We start from the raw sequence: 24,125 nt of genomic DNA, 5'->3' as shown, positions 1-24,125 counted from the left end.
TTCATAACAGCACAGTGGTCCCCATCATCCCTAAATGGAAGAAGTTTGGGACCACTTGAAGTCTTCCTAGACCTGGCCGTCCAGCCAAACTGAGCAATCGTGGGAGAAGAGCCTTCGTGAAATAGGTAAAGAAGAACCCTAAGATCACTGCGGCTGAGCTCTAGAGATGCAGTAGGGAGATAGGAGAAAGTACCACAAAGTCAATTATCACTGCAGACCTCCACCTGTTGGGCCTTTATGGCAGAGTGGCCCGATGGAAGCCTCTCCTCAGTGCTAGACATATGAAAGCCTTGAAAGGCATATGAAAGAGCTTCTCTTCACCGGTTTTTTAGGCAGCTGAGCCACTGCACGAGTACCTCCGGGATATTTATGTCACTCTCGTCATCTCACTATTTTATATATATATATATATATATATATATATATATATATATATATATATATATATTTTTTTTTTCTATCTCCCTTAGCTCCTTTTGGTGGTCTAATCTATTTATTTGGATTCATAATTCGGCATCTGGATACGTGCCTGGCACTATATGGTCTTCTCCTGTACATGACCGACGGATATTCAAGACCCTGGATCATCCTTTACTCCAAAGGGGCCTACAATGGACTTGTTTAACGCTTTGATATGATGGGAGGTGTTTACTGGATGGGTTCTGGCGAGGATCATCCACAGGATTGGACTTACAGAACTTGGATCATGGACAACACTTTGTATATCTTGTGGACAGAAGATTTATTTGCCTGGTTTTAAGGACATATACATATGCATTACTTGTTCCACAAAACGACGATCTAGCGAGAACTATGGACATATTATGGACATTTTCCATTTGCCTTTCTTTTGTGTGCTTTCAATGTTGTATATATGTCACTATTATTCCTTTATTTTTTGTAATATAGCATATATCTGGATGCTGTGTCTCCTGTAGCTATGCTTTGGGGGCAATATATGTGAGTCACTGGGTTTGTATTTACCTGTATTTTGGTGTATTAACTACATACTTTACTCCCCCTCTCCACAGGTTATTCCATATGACACTCGTACCTGGTACCGGTGTCAGAGTCATATACCGTCCTAGTACCTCTCTTGCATTATGTGCTTTTTGCCCCTCTTCTCTTTCCATACTTCTCTTGGCTCTGGCGCATGCGCCGTGCGGCTCATTACCTGAGCCGCTACAGCGCGTGCGCAGCTTTTCTCCATGGAGACCTTTACCATCTGCCACATTCCTCCTCTTTCACGGCCGGCACGCATTGTTTTATTTATGCCCCCCTCTTGCGGACGACACACCGGAGGGCACTCAAGGTAATTCCAACCTCTATAAAACGTATGCTGTTCATCCCACAACCCACTTCCCCTGACGAAGCTGCTGCGGCAGCGATACGCGTGGGGCTTCTCCTCACACCCCGTTCTTATTGCATGCCCACTCCTGCAGGCATCTGCATCTGCATGACTCCTCCATGACTCCTCCAGCCTGGTAACTTTGTGACTTCAGCCTGCTCCATTCTTGATCTGGTTCAGTATTGACGGCTTCATGCCGTCCCCCTGCGCATTTAGGAGCTTGGTGTAGCCATGCTTTGATTTCTTTTCACCCAGGCGCTCCCCTCTCCCATTAGGTAGCAGAGGGACTTATCACACACTGCCTCACCATCCTTTTTCCAGCTCATGGTTTGATTCACCTTACAGGTTCCATAGAGTTTAGGTCTAAACATAGGTGGTGCTGTGCATAATGGTTGGTTTGGTCGAGCATGCTTTTTGCAAATTATACCTTTATATATGTGCATTGATGGTGCAATTATATTTTGCATAGGGGTGTTGTGTTCACACTTGTTGTATTTTAAATGTTTTTATGTTTGTTGTGGTGTTGAATAAAACGTTTCCATTTTTTCATACTACATGGTTGTGCGTGCCTGTCATGGTCCAATACTTTCTTCTTCGGTTTGGTAGACATATGAAAGCCAGCATAGAGTTTGCTAAAAAAAAAGCACATGAAGGACTCCCAAACTTTGAGAAATAAGATTCTCTGGTCTGATGAGACAAAGATAGACCTTTTTGATGATAATTCTAAGCAGTATGTGTGGAGAAAATCAGGCAATGCTCATCACCTGCCCAATACAATCCCAATAGTGAAAGATGGTGGTGGCAGCATCATGCTATGGGGTGTTTTTCAGCAGCAGGGACAGGACGACTGGTTGTCATTAAAGGAAACATGAATGCAGCCAAGTACAGAGATATCCTGGATGAAAACCTTCCAGAGTGCTCTGGACCTCAGACTTGGCCGAAGGTTCACCTTCCAACAAGACTATGACCCTAAGCACACAGCTAAAATAACAAAGGAGTGGCTTCAGAACAACTCTGTGACCATTGTTGACTGGCCCAGCCAGAGCCCTGACCTAAACCCAATTGAGCATCTCTGGAGAGACCTGAAAATAGCTGTCCACCAACGTTCACAATCCAACCTGAAAGAACTGGAGAGGATCTGCAAGGAAGAATGGCACAGGATCCCCAAATCCAAGTGTGATAAATTTGTTGCATAATTCCCAAGAAAACTCATGGCTGTACTAGCTCAAAAGGGTGCATCTACTCAATAGTGAGCAAAGGGTCTGAATACTTATGACCATGTGATATTTCAGTTTTTCTTTTTTTCCAAATTTGCAAAAATTACTACATTTCTGTTTTTTCTTTAGTCAAAATGAGATGCAGAGTGTACATTAATGAGAAACAAAATAAACTATTTTGAATTTACTAAATGGTTGCAATGAAACAAAGATTAAAAAATGTAAAGGGGTCTGAATTCTTTCTGTACCCACTGTATATGGAGAAAGTAATAGGTATCAGGGTGCTACACATTGTATGGAATAACAGTATGTGCTGAGGAGAAAAAGACCAAAAGAAGGAATGGTGTGCACACCTGATGCAAATAGAAAATATAAGTTTTATTGGACACCTTGAACATGCAAATAGTGAACATTAAAAACATCTAAAAACATGTACAAAACATGACAATCTGATAACACCCCTGAAAGCTGTCTACATGGGACAATAAACAATAGCAAATGCAAAAATGCAGAATGCATTATGTGGTTCTCCACTGATGTCTAGTTAGAAGAGATCTCACTAATAAAAGCATGGATTATATGATCAGAAATAGCCAATTGCATCCAAAGGAGGAATGATTACCACTGATGGGATAGCTTGTTAATGTATATGTTACTGTAAAAGTCAGGAGGACGGTAAAACCTAGGATTTACCGGTCAATCTGGACATTCACCGAGGCCATCGGTAAAAGCTCAAAATGAAAAGTAAAATTGGGCTTTTACCGGTGAAGTCTTGGTAAATGTTAACATTTCTCAACAGCGTTGGTAAAAGTCAGATGTATTCCATATAAATGAATGATTTTGGACTTTTACCTGGGCGATTTGGTAAATCTTTACATTTACCAGCATGTGTTGGTAAAAGTAAATGTTCATTGTTATTACCATATTTTCCCCATTTACTCTTATTACATTTATAAAAACTTTGAACACTGTGTCCTCCATTTCCTCACCATATTTGCCTAATCATCAGACACCTTTCCCACTGTGTCCTCCATTTCCTCGCCCGCGGTGGTTTACACTTTTTATTACACCCTTCTCAGCTACATTTACCAAGAAGCCGTGGTAAATGTGCACATTTACGAACTGCGCTTGGTTAAAGTCAGATGTTCCATCTTCACACCAGATATTTCTGACTTTTACCAACGCTGTTGAGAAATGTTAACATTTACCAAGACTTCACTGGTAAAAGTCCAATTTTACTTTTCATTTTGAGCTTTTACTGATGGCCTCGGTGAATGTCCAAATTGACCGGTAAATCCTAGGTTTTACCGTCCTCCTGACTTATTTTGAGCTTTTACCGATGGCCTCGGTGAATGTCCAGATGGACCGGTAAATCCTAGGTTTTACCGTCCTCCTGACTTTTACAGTAACATATATAAAACAAAAAATAAATAAATAAGAAAGTAAATAAATGACTAAAGGGTCCCCTGTCCCCCGAGAGATGGATGTGACAAAAATGCAAGATAAAGCGCCAAATAGGCCTGTTGACCCTGTAGTATAAGACAGTAGCCCCATAAGCAGATCCTGTAGTATAAGACAGTAACCCCATAGGCAGACCCTGTAGTATAAGACAGTAACTCCATAGGCAGGACCCTGTAGTATAATACAGTAGCCCCATAGGTAGACCCTTTTATACAATGCAGTACCCCATAGGCAGATCCTTTTATATAATACAGTACCCCCATAGACAGACCCTTTTATATAATGCAGTACCACATAGGCAGACCCTTTTATATAATGCAGTACCCCCATAGACAGACCCTGTAGTTTAAGGCAGCCCCCATAAAAAACACAATACTCACCTCTCTTCCTCCTGCTTCCTGCACTGCGACGAGCTCCCGCTCATCTCCAACACTGACAGCGGGCGTGATGACGTCACTGCCCGGCACCCACTGTCAGTGTCGGCGATGCCAGGAGGCCAGACGCTGACAGAGGGATGATGGGAGAAGGAGCGCAGCGCTCCTTCTCCCATCAATGCGGTGAGATGTATCGGCTAGCTGCCAATACAGCTCACCTTGCGATGACAGGTGGGGGGCCCACTGCTGGCACCGGGCCCCCTGCCTGCTCAGGGGCCCCATAGCAGCAGAGCAGGGAGATCAATTCTTTCTGCTCCACCGCAGTTACAGTAGCGTAGCTCCGGCTGGGCCCCCTGAGAGCACCGGGCCCGGGGCGCCCACACCCTCTGCCCCCTCGGTAGCTACTCTACTGGTAGAAGGGCAAAATGAGCAATTGAAGTACACAGTGCTATATAATATGACTACTGCAATTTATTAAGAGGATAAAAACTGTGATAGGAGTGATTCTTTAATGACCTATAGTGTACTGATTATCATTCAAATTGGATCTAGACTCTATTTAAATTATGAAAAATTGGCAAAAAAATTTAATTATGACTATTTTTTCACAAGACGATCACGGATATTCTCATAAGCCTAGAATTGTAAAGTAATAATATTTGAAAAATGACTAACTCTATTTATCTTTACTTTGTCGTTCCCCTCCTTCTTGTCTACAAAGCTATTTCTGTGACTGTGGTGTCTAACTGCTCTTTGTTTTCTTTATAATTACATTGTCATTGCCTGTTTTCCACCAAAGACACCCACAATTGGAGAGCATAACTGAATACGTAGTCTAAGTATAACCATGTTTATCTTAAAAAAAAATTTACTATGAAGAATGTGCCGTCTATGAAATTTTTATGTCTTTATGCAACAGGTTTTTATAAACCAAGTCTGTAATAACTCCATCTAAACTTTAGAACATGGATAAAAACACTTTTGATATGAGAAAGTTTGTCACTCTTCCTATCATCTTTTGTTAGATTTATCTTCCTTTTTGTAATGAGGTAACTTGTCCCTTTGGGACACTAACATTGTTGGGGAAAAAGAAAGAATTGACAGCCAGAAGTCTCATGAGCATGAAATTGTTCCAGTCATTGCTTTCTGTTGAAGGTCAACATTAGACCGTCAAAAAGATTGTAGTCATGACTATTGACAAAGAAGATAAAAATATAGATGCAACAATAATGGGGTTAATAACAAGACTAACAAATGTTACATTCACAAGAAGATAATTTGTGTGCTTACCATAACTGGTTGCAATATGGGGCAATATGTCATATTTCAGATTGCTTTAAAAAAAAAAAAAAAAAAGTTAAAAAGTGAATATATAGCTGTAAATTTTCAAGATGTAGTGTATATCTCCATTTAGAGTGCAAGTAGTTATTATATGATTTACTATAAAAATACGAGTATATGAATGAAAACATTTGTAATGCGTATTAATGAGTCAATAGAAGGGCCAGATTTTGCTGGAGTAGACACAATTAGTTAGACAGTTTCCCTACAGAGGCCACTAATGGAGAAATATAGAAATATATAGTGACCATTCAGGTAAATATTTGTCCATATATGATAAAGATGTCTACGGTTCTCCAAAGCAGAAGCTGCACTTACAGAGCAGCTTTCCTTTTTGGCTTTCTTTATGACATCTCTATGTCTCAAATAATAGAATAAGTGCAGAGATGGTTTCCTTCATAACACAATCCCTTTAACAATGTAAGTTAAAGGAATACTAGAAAAGCACACACAAAAAAAGTTTATACAGTATCATTATTTTGCAGTCAGAAAGAATTTCTGCAAACATATAGTTGTGGTAGTTGGAAATTGAGAATCAAGGATTTAAGTTAGACCTGGTCTAATTTTAGGTATGGATAGTTGTTAACTGGTTAATTTCAGAGTGGAAGCATCTCACCGCATGTAACCACTGGAGGCACGCAGGCATCCTCACGTCACAGCATAGAGGCTGTTCCTTCCAATCTCTATTGGCTTGATTCTTACAAGGTCACTCTGAATATTTGGATTTATATCGGAATATATCACATACAGATTTCCTTGATAAAAGCAATGGTGCCAAAGCATCAGATGGATTAATGTCTGGTTTGCTATTATGTCAGCTATTAATTAAATTGTTGAACATTTGAAACTTCAATTCCTTTGTGACTTATTGAGTGCCGAAGGCTATCACTTTATATTATATCTCTTTTCCTTCTAGCACCATTGTTCTATATATAGAGTGCACCACTTCTGACTGACTTTATTAGAGACATTTATTATTATTATTATTATTATTATTTATTATTAAAGCGCCATTTATTCCATGGCGCTTTACATGTGCGGAGGGGTACACATAATAAAAACAAGTACAATAATCTTGAACAATACAAGTCATAACTGGTACAGGAGGAGAGAGGACCCTGCCCGCGAGGGCTCCCAATCTACAAGGGATGGGTGAGAATACAGTAGGCGAGGGTAGAGCTGGTCGTGCAGCAGTTTGATCAATCGGTGGTTACTGCAGGTTGTAGGCTTGTTGGAAGAGGTGGGTCTTCAGGTTCTTTTTGAAGGTTTCGATGGTAGGCGAGAGTCTGATGTGTTGTGGTAGAGAGTTCCAGAGTAGGGGGGATGCACGAAAGAAATCTTGTATGCGATTGTGGGAAGAGGAGATAACAGGTGAGTAAAGAAGGAGATCTTGTGAGAATCGGAGGTTGCGTGCAGGAAAGTACCGGGAGACGAGGTCACAGATGTATGGAGGAGACAGGTTGTAGATGGCTTTATATGTCATGGTTAGGCTTTTGTACTGGAGTCTATGGGCAATGGGGAGCCAGTGCAGGGATTGACAGAGGGGAGAGGCCGGGGAATAGCGGGGGGACAGGTGGATTAGTCGGGCAGCAGAGTTTAGAATAGCTTGGATGGGTGTGAGAGTGTTAAAGGGGAGGCCACAGAGCAGGAGGTTACAGTAGTCAAGGCGGGAGATGATGAGGGCATGGACTAGGGTTTTTGCAGATTCTTGGTTTAGGAATGTACGGATCCGTGAAATATTTTTGAGTTGGAGGCGGCAGGAAGTGGAAAGGGTTTGGATATGTGGTTTTGAAGGAGAGATCAGTGTCAAGGATTACCCCAAGACAGCGGGCTTGTGGGACTGGGGAGAGTGGGCAGCCGTTTACTGTAATGGATAGGTTCGTTGGGGAGGTCGTGTGAGATGGGGGAAAGACGATGAATTCTGTTTTGTCCATGTTAAGTTTTAGAAATCTAGCGGAGAAGATGGATGAAATAGCAGATAGACATTGAGGGATTCTGGTTAGTAGGGTGGTGATATCTGGTCCAGAGATGTAGATCTCGCTCCAGAAGCGTGTCACTAATCCCGCCCATCGGTGCCCATGTCACATGATTGCGGGTCGCCGATGGGTTAGCATGACAACCCGGGGTCTGCAGCAGACCCTTGTGGTTGTCTTTGCTGGACAGCCATTAACGCCAACCGGTCGACGCTCATAGCAAGTGAGCATTTTTGATACATAAAGTAGGGCTGAAGCCCTGTTCTGGGTAGCACAAGCGATCTGAAGATTTCAGCTTCTAGTCTCCCGTGGAGACTATTAAAGCAAGTAAAACATAAAAAAAAGTTTATAAAAATATTAAAAAAATTATAAAAGTTTAAATTGCCTCCCTTTCTCCCCATTCAAAATAAAACAATAAAGAAAAAAAAATACACATATTTGGTATCACTGGGTTCAGAATCACCTGATCTATCAATACTGTATATAAAAACAATCCAATCGGTTAAGGCTACTTTCACACTAGCATCGGTACGGGGCCGTCACGCTGCGTCGGTCCGACGTACCGACGCATACTGTGAAAAAATGCCCGATGTGGGCAGCGGAAGAAGTCTTACAACGCTTCCGCTGCCCCATTGTAAGGTCCAGGGAGGAGGAGGCGGAGTTTCGGCCGCGCATGCGCGGTTGAAAATGGCAGGCTCGATGCACAAAAAAAGTTACATGTAACTTTTTTGTGCCGAGGGTTCGCCAAAACACAACGCAACCGTCGCACGACGGTTGCGACATGTGGCCATCCGTCGCAATGCATCGCTAATGTTAGTCTATGGGGAAAAAACGCATCCTGCAGACAACTTTGCAGGATGCATTTTTTCTCCTAAACGACGCATTGCGACGTACAGCCAAAAACGCTAGTGTGACAGTACCCTAAACTGCATAACAAGAAAAGAAGTAAAAACATCAGACTTAGGGTACTGTCACACTATACGATTTACCAACGATCACGACCTGCGATACGACCTGGCCGTGATCGTTGGTAAGTCGTTGTGTGGTCGCTGGAGAGCTGTCACACAGACAGCTCTCCAGCAACCAACGATGCCGAGGTCCCCGGGTAACCAGGGTAAACATCGGGTTACTAAGCGCAGGGCTGCGCTTAGTAACCCGATGTTTACCGTGGTTACCAGCGTAAAAGTAAAAAAAAAAAAACAGTACATACTTACATTCCGGTGTCTGTCCCCCGGCGTTCTGCTTCTCTCCACTGTGTCTGCGCCAGCCAGAAAGCACAGCGGTGACGTCACCGCGTTACCGCTGTGCTCGCTTTCCGGCTGGCCGGCGCTCACAATGCAGAGAAGCAGAACGCCGGGGGACAGACACCGGAATGTGAGTATGTACTGTTTTTTTTTTTTTACTTTTACGCTTGTAACCACGGTAAACATCGGGTTACTAAGCGCGGCCCTGCGCTTTGTAACCCGATGTTTACCCTGGTTACAAGCGAACGCATCACTGGATCGCTGTCACACACAACGATCCAGCGATGACAGCGGGAGATCCAGCGACGAAAGAAAGTTCCAAACGATCTGCTACGACGTACGATTCTCAGCAGGGTCCCTGATCGCTGCTGCGTGTCAGACACAGCGATATCGTATGGATATCGCTGGAACGTCACGGATCGTACCGTCGTAGCGTAGCGACAAAAGTGCCACTGTGTGACAGTACCCTTACTTTCTACCAACGTCAAGGTGATCTCATAAGACTGATGGGTCCTTAACCAGTGTGAATACCTCTCTTATCTGATGTCTGAATTCCTGGGTGAATGTAGACACCTCTCTCAGTAAGGCCTGCATTTATGGGTAAATAGGAACCTACAGTAAATAAAATCACCACATGGTGAAGGGCGGAGTGCCAGTTACTTTTTTGTTGTTTCTATGTTAGCTTACTGACCGAGCACTCCACCCTTCACCATGTGGTGTTTTTAATTACTGCATCTTTCTGTCTACCCATAAATGCAGGCTTTACTGAGAAAGGTGTTTACATTCACCCAGCAATTCAGACACCAGCCTCAGGTATTTACACTGGTTAGGGACCCATCAGTCTTATGAGACCATCTTGAAGTTGGTTGATAGGCAGACATTATTTGGCCAAATTTTGTGCAAAGCGTCTCATTCATTTTTTCCTAATATTCAAAGGCCATATTGCTATTCATATTTCATATACTCTGCTCAAAAAATAAGAGAAAACTAAAATCTCACATCTTAGATATCACTGAATGAAATATTCCAGTTGTAAATCTTTATTCATTACATAGTGGAATGTGTTGAGAACAACAAAACCTAAAAATTATCAATGTAAATCTCAACTAATATCCCACAGAGGTCTGAAGTTGGAATGATGCTCAAAATCAAAGTGGAAAATGAAGTTACAGGCTGATCCAACTTCAGTGGAAATGCCCCAAGACAACAAAATGATGCTCAGTAGTGTGTATGGCCTCCACGTGCCTGTATGACCTACCTGCAATGCCTGGGCATGCACATGATGAGGCGGTTGATGGTCTCCTGAAGGATCTCCTCCCAGACCTGGACTAAAGCATCCGCCAACTCCTGGACAGTCTGTTGTGCAATGTGATGTTGGTGGATGGTGCGAGACATGATGTCCCAAATGTGTTCAAGCGGATTTAGGTCTGGGGAACGGGCAGGCCAGTCCATAGCTTCAATGCCTTCATCTTGCAGGAACTGCTGACACACTCCAGCCACATGAGGTCTGGCATTGTCCTACATTAGGAGGAACCCAGGACCAACTGCACCAGCATATGGTCTCACAAGGGGTCTGAGGTTCTCATCTCAGTAACTAATGGCAGTCAGGCTACCTCTGGTGAGCACATGGAGGGCTGTGCAGCCCTCCAAAGAAATGCCACCCCACACCATTATTGACCCACTGCCAAATCGATCATGCTGAAAGATGTTGCAGGCAGCTGATCACTCTCCACGGTGTCTCCAGAGTCTATCACGTCTGTCACATGTGCTCAGTGTGAACCTTCTTTCATCTGTGAAGAGCACAGGGCGCCAGTGGCAACTTTGCCAATCCTGGTGTTCTGTGGCAAATGCCAAGTGTCCTGCACGGTGTTCGGCTGTGAGCACAACCCCCATCTGTGGACGTCGGGTACTCAGACCATCCTCATGGAGTCAGTCTATAACCGTTTGTGCAAACACATGCACATTTTTGGCCTGCTGGAGGTCATTTTGCAGGGCTCTGGCTGTGCTCCTCCTGTTCCTCCTTCATCTTCCAGGAACTGGGGCAGCATGGTGGCTCAGTGGATAGCAGTGCAGCCTTGCAGAGCTGGAGTTCTGGGTTCAAATCCCATCAAGGACAACATCTGCAAGCAGTTTGTATGTTTTCCCCATGCTTATGTGGATTTCCTCTGGCTACTCCGGTTTCCTTCCACATTCCAAAGACATACTGATAGGGAATTTAGATTGTGAGCCCCATCGGGGACAGCGATGATAATGTGTGCAAAACTGTAAAGCGTTGTGGAATATGTTAATGCTATATAAATATTATTATTATTGTTAACTGCTGACACACTCCAGCCACTTGAGGTCTGGCATTGTCTTGCATTAGGAGGAACCCAGGGCCAACTGCACCAACATATGGTCTCACAAGAGGTCTTAGGATCTCATCTGGGTACCTAATGGCAGTCCGGCTACCTCTGGCGAGCACATGGAGGGCTGTGCGGCCCTCCAAAGAAATGCCACCCCACACCATTACTGACCCACTGCGAAACTGGTCATGCTAAAGGATGTTGCAGGCAGCAGATCGATCTCCAGGGCGTCTGCAGACTCTATCATGTCTGTCACATGTGCTCAGTGTGAACCTGCTTTCATCTGTGAAGAGCACAGGGCGCCAGTGGCAAATTTGCCAATCCTGGTGTTCTGTGGCAAATGCCAAGCGTCATGCACGGTGTTGCGCTGTGAAAACAACCCCCATCTGTGGATGTCGGGCACTCAGACCATCCTCATGGAGTCGGTTTATAACTGTTTGTGCAGACACATGCACATTTTTGGCCTGCTGGAGGTCATTTTGCAGGGCTCTGGCTGTGCTCCTCCTGTTCCTGCTTGCACAAAAGCTGAGGTAGCGGTCCTGATGCTGAGCTGTTGCCCTTCTACGGCACCATCTACATCTCCTGGTGTACTGGCCTGTCTCCTTGTAGCACCTCCAGCCTCTGGATACTACGCTGACACACAGCAAACCTTCTTGCCACAGCTCGCATTGATGTGCCATCCTGGATGAGCTGCACTACCTGAGCCACTTGTGTGGGTTGTAGAGTCCGTCTCATGCTACCACGAGTGTCAAAGCACAACCAACATTCAAAAGTGACCAAAACATCAGCCAGAAAGCATTGGTACTGAGATGTGGTCTGTGGTCCTCACCTGCAGAACCACTTCTTTATTGAGTGTATCTAGATAATTGCCAATAATTTCCATCTGTTGTCTATTCAATTTGCACATCAGCATGTGAAATTGATTGGCAAACAGTGTTGCTTCCTAAGTGGACAGTTTGATTTACTTCGAGTTATATTCTGTTGCTTAAGTGTTCTCTTTACTTTTTTGAGCAGTGTATTTCACATTGACACGCTTCTTCCACATGTTTGATGTGTCTCCCAGGTGGCTTGTTGCAAACTTTAAACAACACTTTTTATGGATATCTTTGAGAAATGGCTTTCTTCTTGCCACTCTTCCATAAAGGCCAGATTTGTGCAGTGTACGACTGATTGTTGTCCTATGGACAGACTGTCCTACCTCAGCTGTAGATCTCTGCAGTTCATCCAAAGTGATCATGGGCCTCTTGGCTGCATCTCTGATCAGTCTTCTCCTTGTTTGAGATGAAAGTTTAGAGGGACGGCCGAGTCTTGGTAGATTTGCAGTGGTATGATACTCCTTCCATTTCAATATGATCGCTTGCACTGTGCTCCTTGGGATGTTTAAAATTTTGGAAAGAATTTTGTATCCAAATCCGGCTTTAAACTTCTCCACAACAGTATCACGGATCTGCCTGTTGTGTTCCTTGGTCTTCATGATGCTCTCTGTGCTTCAAACAGAACCCTGAGACTATCACAGAGGAGGTGCATTTATACGGAGACTTGATTACACACAGGTGGATTATATTTATCATCATTAGGTATTTAGGACAACATTGGATCATTCAAAGATCAACAATGAACTTCTCGAGTGAGTTTGCTGCACTGAAAGTAAAGGGGCCGAATAATATTGCACGCCCCGGTACTCAGTTTTTAAATTTCCACAAAAATTTTAAATAACCAATAAATTTTGTTCAACTTCACAATTGTGTTCCATTTGTTGTTGATGCTTCACCAAAAATTTATATTTTGTATCTTTATATTTGAAGCATAATATGTGGGAAAAGGTTGAAAAATTCCAGGGAGCCGAATACTTTCGCAAGACACTGTACTTTCTTTTTTATTAGGAGCAAAAAAATAGTGAAAAGGATATATACAATATTGTTTTATCTGGAATAAAAAGGTATCTCAACCACATCATATTCATAAGCACTTGTTAATATTTTGTCTACAACCTACAAACTTTCGTTTCTCTCGTGCAGTGATAATGGATATGACATTATTTGCAGTTAATACACATTATTTCTACAAATAAAGATTTAGAAAACATATTACAGACTTAACAATTTAAATTTGGATATTGAACAATGTTCACTAATTACCATACTGGACACTGTGCACTATTACATTTGCAAATGATGACGCAGTTGGAAGTTAAAAAATGTTGTAATTTATAAGAACTTTCAAGCTGTTCCTTTTCTATTGATGTGTATATATATAAAATTAATAGGTGGGGGGCAACATCGTGTGGCCTGATGCAGCTGTCTCAGGTGTCACCAGGCAGCTGTATTTTGATCTAAACTCGGTGTGGGATTCAGACACTCTCTGAGTTGTCAAGTGAAAAGAAGAGGGGTTATATTAGTCACTGATATTTTTTTTCTAAATGTCAGCAATTAATTTTTGTACATTATGAGTTATTTTAACAGATGAAAATGAACAAATGAGAAGGAAATTTTATATTTTTCATTTAGTTGCATAATAATATTGCACACTAATAGTTTCTCAATAATTATACACACATATATTATCCTAAAAAAGATAAAACGCCATACATCAACAATAGGGTTGAGCGAAACGGATCGGACAAATTCAAAAATCACCGACTTTCGGCAAAGTCGGGTCTCATGAAACCCGACCCGATCCTAGTGTGGGATCGGCCATGAGGTCGCCGATCTGCACGCAAAAGTCGCGTTTCGTATGACTCGTTCAGCGCCATTTTTCAGCCAATGAAGGAGGACGCAGAGTGTGGGCAGCGTGATGACATAGGTCTCGGTCCCCAGCATCTTAGAGGAGGGCATGGCAGTGATTGGCTTGCTTTCTGCTGCGTCACAGGGGCTATAAAGGGGCGTGCACGCCGACCGCCATCTTACTTCTGCCGATCTGAGCACAGGGAGCTTCATCAGAAGAAGGGATATAGTTAGGGAGGGAAGATTAACCCCCAAACTGCTTGCACTGTAGCGATTTCCACTGTCCAACACCACCTTTTTTTTGCAGGGACAGTGGAGGCTATATCTTTGTGCATCAGCTCTGTAGCTTATTAGGCTGCCTTATAAGGCTCCCTGATAGCTGCATTGCTGTTTGCACGCTGCTGTGCAAACCAACTGCTTTTTTAAAAGCAAAAATCCTGTTGCTCCTTTCTGCACAGTTATCTTGTTTATTTGTCCACACTTTTGTGTGCAGCAGTCCTTTTTATTGCTGCCATACTTGTCCTGAGATCATTGTAGGGAGATTAAAATTGTACTACAGTCCTTGTATTTTTTTATATATCTTCCAGCCACTTTCTGCCACTTACATTGTGTTGTTTTATACACTGGGCCTGAGTTTTGGTTCAGTCTCCAAAAAAAAAAGTGAGATTCAAATTCTTACAAAGTGGATATACTTCAGTCCTGTTAGTTTGTCGTATATCAGCCAGCCACTTTCTGCCACTTACATTGTGTTGTTTTATGCACAGGGGCTGAGTTTTGGTTCAGTCTCCCAAAAAAAAGGGAGATTTAAATTCTCAACAAGTTTATATACACCTTCTACCTTGTTCTACAGAACCATATAACGGTTGTTATTTTGGGTAGATTTTCCAAAAAATGAGGAAGTCTGGTGGAAGAGCCCGTGGGTGGTGGTTGCCAGCTGGTACTGATGGTGGTGGTGCACAACCAACATCAGACACACAATCGTAATATGAGGGGCCCTGTGCCAGTACCGCCGCCCATGAGAGAGTGTTCCCCCACAGCTCGAACAGTGCTCTACCACTTGCAATACTTACCTCTCCCTGCTCCACCACTGTGTAGTCTGTGCTGTTAAATCCTTCAATGGCACTGCCAATACAAATTTGTTGAAATGATAGATGATTAGTGTTGAGCATTCCGATACTGCAAGTATCGGGTATCGGCCGATATTTGCTGTATCGGAATTCCGATACCGAGTTCCGATATTTTTGCGATATCGGAAATCGGAATTGGAAGTGTGTGGTGCGTATGGTTCCCAGGGTCTGGAGGAGAGGAGACTCTCCTTCAGGCCCTGGGATCCATATTCATGTAAAAAATAAATAATAAAAATAAAAAATATTGATATACTCACCCCTCCGGCGGACCCTGGACCTTAGCGATGTAACCGGCAGCCTCCGTTCCTAAGAATGAGTGAGTGTAGGGCCTGCGATGACATCGCGGCTTGTGATTGGTCGCGTGAGCGGTCACATGAGCGGTCATGCGACCAATCACAAGCCGCGATGTCATCGAAGGTCCTTCACTCTGCATTCTTAGGGAACGGAGGCAGACGCTTGGACCGGTGAGAGCCGGGGCCGTCAGAGGGGTGAGTATATCAATATTTTTTATTTTTATTCTTTATTTTATACATGAATATGGATCCCAGGGCCTGAAGGAGAGTTTCCTCTCCTTCAGACCCTGGGAACCATTCCGATATTTTGTGTCCCATTGATATGCATTGGTATCGGGTATCGGTATCGGCGATATCCGATACTTTTTGGGTATCGGCCGATCCAATCCGATACCGATACCTTTGCATATCGGAAGGTATCGCTCAACACTAGTGTTGAGCGATACCATCCGATACTTGAAAGTATCGGTATCGGATAGTATCGGCCGATACCCGAAAAGTATCGGATATCGCCGATACCGATACCCGATACCAATACAAGTCAATCGGACACCAAGTATCGGAAGGTATCCTGATGGTTCCCAGGGTCTGAAGGAGAGGAAACTCTCCTTCAGGCCCTGGGATCCATATTAATGTGTAAAATAAAGAATTAAAATAAAAAATATTGATATACTCACCTCTCCGGAGGCCCCTGCACCTTACCGCTGTTAACCGGCAGCCTTCTTTGCTTAAAATGAGCGTGTTTAGGGCCTTCCATGACGTCACGGCTTCTGATTGGTCGCGTGCCGCTCATGTGACCGCCACGCGACCAATCACAAGCCGTGACGTCATTCTCAGGTCCTAAATTCTTAGGAATTTAGGACCTGAGAATGACGTCACGGCTTGTGATTGGTCGCGTGGCGGTCACATGAGCGGCACGCGACCAATCAGAAGCCGTGACGTCATGGAAGGCCCTAAACGCGCTCATTTTAAGCAAAGAAGGCTGCCGGTTAACAGCGGTAAGGTGCAGGGGCCTCCGGAGAGGTGAGTATATCAATATTTTTTATTTTAATTCTTTATTTTACACATTAATATGGATCCGATACCGATTCCCAATACCACAAAAGTATCGGAACTCGGTATCGGAATTCCGATACCGCAAGTATCGGCCGATACTTGCGGTATCGGAATGCTCAACACTACTCAACACTATAGATGATAGTTAAAATATACACAGGCTCTGGCCTCCATTTAGACCAGTTAATACTTTGCGCCTACTACCACTGTCTGCTACTCAGCAGAGGAGCCCAGCCCTGTACATAGCTATGCCACCTGTTTATTTATGAACAATTTTTTGGCAGACATTTAGCCCACTTTATTATTTGGGCCTACTAACTTAGTCTGCTACACATTACAATTTTCCGACACTGAGCAAAGCAATGTCGCCTGTTTATTTATGAACAATTTTTTGGCAGACATTTAGCCCACTTTATTATTTGGGCCTACTAACTGTGTTTGCCACTCATTACTGTTTTCCTCCACTGAACAAAGCAATGCCGTCTGTTTAGTCCTGTTACCACATTTGAACTGCATTTAGCCTACTTTATTTTTTGGGCCTATATCTGTGTTTCCTCCTCATCCTGCCCATTGCCCAGCCACTGCTAGATGAGTCTGCTGGTACATTGACCCAGACCACTACATTCCCCTTGCACTCTACACAGCCAGAATCTGACCCTGCTGAAAGTCAGGTTCCCCTTCCCCCATACTATACCACCTTACACGGGGACAAAGAGGAAGGTGCAGATGAAAGTGCAGGTTCCTTCATCAGGTGGGGGGCATACACGTTGGCGATGTCACTGGTACAGGGCCCCTCATAGTACGCAAAAGTGTCTCTGCCAGTGGGAGGCACCACCCGCCGTCAAACACACCGCCGTACTATGAGTGGTCCTGTGCCAGTGACGTCGCCAACGAGTATGCCCCCCACCTGATGAAGGAACCTGCACTTTCATCTGCACCTTCCTACGAATGAGTGGGCCCCCCCTGCTTGCTCAGGATCACAGCATTTGCAAAGTTGAAATGCTTACCTCTCCCTGCTCCACCGCCGTGACGTATTCCGCATTTCCTGGGCCCACGAAAATCTTGAGCCAGCCCTACCCCCCCACAACTTTAGCCAAATGACCCCCAGTTTTCAATGCCTAACTATTATTATAAAGTAAATTAAGATTGACAAGCTTAAGTAACAAGAATTGATGTTTTTGGCATTAAAATGGGCACTGTAGGTGTTTTCCTGTCCTCCACTCACTGCCGACTTTGATTCCCTATTGACTTGCATTGGGTTTCGTGCTTCAGTCGGCCCCCGACTTTTCGCAATAATTGGCCGATTTCACCTGACCCGACTTTTGACAAAGTCGGGCTTCGCGAAACCTGACTCGATCCAAAGAAAGTAAAAGTCGCTCAACTCTAATCAACAATTTAAATTGCCGCACAGTGTATACACAAACAGACACACACACCTATTAAAAATTAGATACCCAATCATTAGCAAGAACAAGCATACACATCTTCACAGATACAAACATACATGCACACACCTACATACACACAGATTAACAATAATATAATACTATGCATACACATAAAGAAAAACACACAGACACACACGGTAACTAGCCAGACCAGATCAATATCCATGCACTATTAGTCAACAGACTTTAATCCTGTCACCTCTATGCTAAGTGATTGTCTTGTAAAAGGGCATATACAATCAGAAAGAATATTTATGGAATTTAAAAGATCAAAAATGCAAGAGAAATAGGGAACAGGGAGAGCCAAGAGAAGAAGAGTGAAGATTTCTCCATCAGCTAAGGTCTAAGGGGTAGCGTTTCTCCTTATGGAGAGTGACATACCAGCTGGCTTGTCAAGGTAAGGAGGCTTATTTGCCGTGCAATGCTCCTCTGGGAAATTAAATATTCAAATTGCCTCTTCTGAGAAAAAGAGGACTTAAACTCTATAGCGCCACCTGTTGGAAGTAGCGATCCTACAAGTCACAATTAGTGTTGAGCATTCCGATACCGCAAGTATCGGGTATCGGCCGATACTTGCGGGTATCGGAATTCCGATACCGAGATCCGATACTTTTGTGGTATCGGGTATCGGTATCGAAACAACATTAATGTAATAATGTGTAAAAGAGAGAATTAAAATAAAAAAATATTGCTATACTCACCTCTCCGACGCAGCCTGGACCTCACCGAGGTCGCGCGTGTCCAGCCTCCCATGACGTCACGGCTTGTGATTGGTCGCGTCGCCCATGTGACCGCGACGCGACCAATAACAAGCCAGAGCGTAATTTTAAAATCCTGAAGGACCTGAAATTACGTCACGGCTTGCTGTGATTGGTCGCGTCGCGGCCACATGGGCGGCACGCGACCAATCACAAGCCGGGACTTCACATAAGGAAGTAAACGCGCGAATTTTAAGCAAAGAACGCTGCCGGTTCCCTCGGTGAGGTCCAGGCTGCGTCGGAGAGGTGAGTATAGCAATATTTTTTTATTTTAATTCTTTCTTTTACACATTAATATGGATCCCAGGGCCTGAAGGAGAGTTTCCTCTCCTTCAGACCCTGGGAACCATCAGAGATACCGTCCGATACTTGAGTCCCATTGACTTGTATTGGTATCGGGTATCGGTATCGGATTGGATCCGATACTTTGCCGGTATCGGCCGATACTTTCCGATACCGATACTTTCAAGTATCGGACGGTATCACTCAACACTAGTCACAATCAACCCTTTAACGAGTCGTGCAATATGACTTAGGATAGAAGCCAAATCAGTATCTCAATTCGCAGACACGGTGTTTTGGGCTGTTGGCCCTCGTCAGTGCGAAGCATGAGAACTGATTTGGCTAGGTGAGAGGCTCTGGACTGGGGTCCAAGGGGTAGCGTTTCTCCTTATGGAGATTGGGTTGAATGTGACTTGTAGGATCGCTACTTCCAACAGGTGGCGCTATAGAGTTTATGTCTTCTATTTCTACATATTTAGGTAACTCCTATGGGGTCACCATTCTCGCAAATTTTTGGCTGTTGGTTTTGTTAGATGGTGGGAAGAAGGGCATATTTTTTATGGATAATTCCTTTTTTTACTAATATGCTTTATCTTTGGTTCTATGTGAATAACATACTAATGGTGAGACAATGTGGCAGCCATACCAAACTTTATTACGGTATCTCAATATTGATGAATTCAATGTTTTGCCCTAATAAAGTTGAGTCTTTAAATCGTCAACTAATGTAATCTGTACTTAGCAATTTGTTTAATATTTAATACAGTGAAAAAAAATCTATAATGGCTAAAATTTCTACCTATACTCTACAGTACACATTTCTGAAAGTAATAGTGGTGAAGGTTGTCAATTTTGGGCTAAATGGGCAAATCACTTGGTAATATTGTCACCAAGTTTGTATTAGGAAAAAAATGTTTTACACCTACATGGTTCTCACTCAAAGGCTTTTAGCAATTTGGAGGTAACAGATGTAATGTCTGTCCCTTGGCTGAAAAGAATAATTCATTGTGTACCCCTTAGTATGAATTGCATGAAACATTGTTTATTCAAACGTTATACACACTACATGGTGTACTGCATAGAATCTAACATGTACAACAATAAGTAATATTGGCTGCACTATTAGAAAATTAAAGAAAATGATTAGCAATCAATTATCTGTAAAAACAATACATCTTATTCAGTAGCTGTCAAACATTTTGGCAAAGACGACATCTTAGTTTCCTTTGAAATAGGCAGGGTTAATCAGTCAAGAGACAACATAAAATTATAAAATTATAATTTATTGAAAGGAGATGTATTGATTTTTTTCTACATACCGTATATTTCACTTTGTAAGACGCTCCGGATTATAAGACGCACCCCAAATTTTGAGGATAAAAATTGGAAAAAAACTTTTTAAAATAAATTGGTGTGGTTTCTTATAATCCATGCGTCTTATTGCTTACCAGTTACCAGGGGTTGTGGCTGGGGTGGATCAGGGTCCCAGGGTCGCTGCTGGAGGAGGCAGGAGTGGAGCATTGATGCAGGCTGGGATAAGGGTGTGTGCAGGTGACCTGTGTGGCAGGGGGGCTCCTGTGCTGCATGGGGGCTCTGGTGCTGCAGGATGACACCTCTGCTGCAGGGGGGGCTCCACTGCTGCAGTGGTGTCAACGGGGGTGTCTCCGGTGATGCGGGGGGCTCTGCCGACATTTTGCGAAAGGCCAGAGCCCCCACAGCAGTTCGTCCATGTTTTCCTGTGGGTTGGACTTCGAGAAAATGGCCACCGGGAGGCGGCGCATGCGCAGATGGACATCTTGGGACCAAGATCTTGAGAGATGAGATCTCAGCGCTGAAATCTCATCTCCCGAGATTCCGGCGGCCATTTTCCTGGAGTCCGTCTCACAGGAAAGCATGGACAAACTGCTGGGGGGGCTCTGGCCTTTCACAAAATGTTGCCAGAGCCCCCCGCAGCTCCGGAGACTACAGCATCAACCTGGGCAGCAGCGGACACCCCCTCATCCCAGTGGAGCAGCCCCCAGACGCAGGGCAGCAGGGTACTCGGTACCAGGTCTCTCGGTTCTAGGAATGTCACGGTGGCCCGACCCGGTCTGTGGCCCTGCTAAGGGGCGCCCAATAAAAAGGTGTAGGTGGTGGTGTAGGTTGCAGTAAATGACGAGGACACAGGGTTGCAGTCTCTTTACCTCTTTACTGAAGGCTTCAGCATCCACAATCCAGAGCACTGCTAACTGGGCTGGCTGAGACTGGCCGGTCCGAAGGCACATGCAGAGTTCCCTTTGCAGGTGGAAATCAGTAGTCTACCTACTAGCGCCTGGGTGTTTTAGTACTTCCCTGCTGAGCACCACGGGATAGTTCTCACAACTGTCATGTATATTTCTGTTCTTTCTCTCCATCCCCCAGATGATATGGATAGGATGCACCCGTATGATGGGGTAGGCCTGGAGTTATTTTATAGGGACCCTAAAGATGCCCCTCTCCCACAATTGCCTCCGTTGTCTTCATTAGGTGTAAAAGGTGAGACAGCCAACCTAAAGTTAACTGCCCGGCCGTAGTTCAAGTAATGCGTAGAGTCTATTACTTCCTCAGCGTTCCGGCCGCCGGCTACGCGCCTCAGAAGGATGTTGCCGATCTCAGGGTACAACTCCTTCTGGTTCTTTCGCCTTTGTGCTGTGATCTTGCTTCTCACTTCTCCACAATATACCTCGCTTCGTGTCCTTTCTTAAGATGCCACCGCAATGAGGTGCAGGCACGGCTCCGTAACGATCTGTCCTTTTGCTAGGCCTCTGTCAGGATCCCACCCCTGACAGGGACCCCCCTGAATCTTCCCAAGTAACGCTCTCCTCTCACTAGATGTTACCTGGGCCAAACCCAGTCAGCTTCTCTCTAACTTCCTATCCAGCCCCCAGTTTTACCAGAGTGTGAGGAGTGTCTTACTACATAGAACCCTTTGCTCCCCCTGGTGGCCGGAGTGTGAAGTGTAATGTGTGACTGTGATACCTGGTCAGGTGAACTCTTTTAGTGCAATCAGACGTACCATCACTCCCCTTAGCGGCAGAGCGACGTTACTGCAACGACCAGGACTCTGGGGCACTGCACCAGCCTGTAACGGTAAGCGGCATATCCGCTTTGTAAGATGCACCCCATTTCCCCCAAAATTTGGGGGAAATAAAGTGCGTCTAACAAAGTGAAAAATGCGGTATCTACTTTATATGCGGCTGCAATTACTTTGTAGCCACACTTGATTGGTTGTATTAATTTTGCATAATTTCCAATTTCCCTTGATTCTATAATTTAGACCAGGGGTCTCAAACACGCGGCCCCTGAGGCTCCATTGCACTGCCCATGGGCTCCTGAGACAACCATGTTCAGGGAATCAGGGGCTGTCAACATCAACCATTCTCTACAACATAATGTGTGTCCTTAAACACATATTCAATTGAAATTTATTGCGAGGCAGAAACTCGCTCTCTGCACCACAATACCATCCCCTGGCTAATCAAAGGACAGCACCTATAATTGGTGCCCCAGCATGGCCGCACGTGACATCATTGCTAAATACCTTGGCTGTGGAGAAAGAAAAGGATGGAAAGAGGAGGAAGCTTGTCGAGGGAGAAAGGTCAGGTGAAAATAAAATTTATTATGTGTATGTAAAGAGCGCAGAATGGGGGAAATTGTTACAAGATGGGGACAAGGATTGGCGTGTCACTATAAGATAGGACCAGGATGGGGTCATTCCTACAAGATGGGGATATTACTACAAAATGGGGACTACAAGATGTGGACAGTACTACAATGGTAAGGAAGATTTGGATCCAGCTAAATAAAAGCTTGTGATAGTAAATATATAAAGCGTAGCTTTTATTTACCTAACTAAAACAGAAGTCTCCATATGCAAGATCAATACTGTAGGTCAATAATTAGTGACAGGACCTACGCGTTTCAATGTTGGTCTTATTCATAGTCTGAGTCTAACCAGTTGGGCTATGAATAAGACTAACATCAAAACGCGTAGGTCCTGTCATTAATTATTGACCTGCACTATTGCCAATGCATATGGAGACTTCTATTTTAATTAGCTAAATAAAAGCTATTTTTATATATTTAGTATCACAAGCCTTTACTTCTCTGGATCGATTATTTCTTGATCCATGTGTGGCTCCAGAAGCTCCAGCCATACTCCACCCTAAAGCTAAAGGTGAGCTGACTGCCATATCTTCCTCTTTTTTCATTACTACAAAAGAACCATTGTTAAAGGACAAGGGGCATTACTACAAGATGGGGGACATAATTACAGGATGGAGAATATTATTACAGAATGGAGCATTATTACAAGATGAGGACCATTACTACAGGACAGGAGAACATTAATACAGGTTGGAAAATTTTTATTACCGAAAGGAGACCAATATGGGGGACATTGTTACTAGATGGAGACCATTATTGCAGGATGAGGGACCATTATTACAGTACGGGAGACCATTTCTATAGGATGGGGAGCATTATTACATTTACCTTTTACGTGATGGAGGCAGAATTACTGTAAGGGGCTAATTGTAAAACAATATTACTGTATGGCGCCGATTGGGGAACAAAAAAAGTAAAAAGAAATAAAAAACAATCTGAACAAATTATGGAAAAATAAACAGGAAAATATTTGGACACTAAAATTATGTTTTATGTAAAAACTGAAGTAATAGAGAAGACCTGTATCATAACCCATGTTATAAACACAATTAAAAAGAATAATAAAAAACAAAGACAAAAATAAAAAATTGATGGTCAAAAAGTCATATTGAAAAATAATGGTATCACTGAAAACGTCATCTTCTGTAAAAAACGTGGCCCTTCATATTCATATTTTGTTTATATGCAGCCCATTTACCGGGCTGATGACCCCTGATTTAGACTATGACTAAAAGCATTAGCCTTCTAGAAAAGTGTTAGTATATAGTATACTTAATGACATTTTGATGGAAATTTGAACAGAGAAGATCTTTTTAAGAAATATGTCATAGTTTTCCTGTTCTCTTTTAACTTTGGAAGTGGTTGAACTTAGTTTGTCATATGATGCAACTATTCCTTCTATTGCAAAGTATTCTAGATGAATCTGCTGGGCTAAATGTAACCCTTTTTCC

Source organism: Ranitomeya variabilis, chromosome 5 (assembly GCF_051348905.1).
Source record: "Ranitomeya variabilis isolate aRanVar5 chromosome 5, aRanVar5.hap1, whole genome shotgun sequence".
NCBI classification, from domain to species: domain Eukaryota; kingdom Metazoa; phylum Chordata; class Amphibia; order Anura; family Dendrobatidae; genus Ranitomeya; species Ranitomeya variabilis.
The sequence above is the reverse complement of the archived record's forward strand: the minus strand, read 5'-3'. Positions refer to the sequence as shown.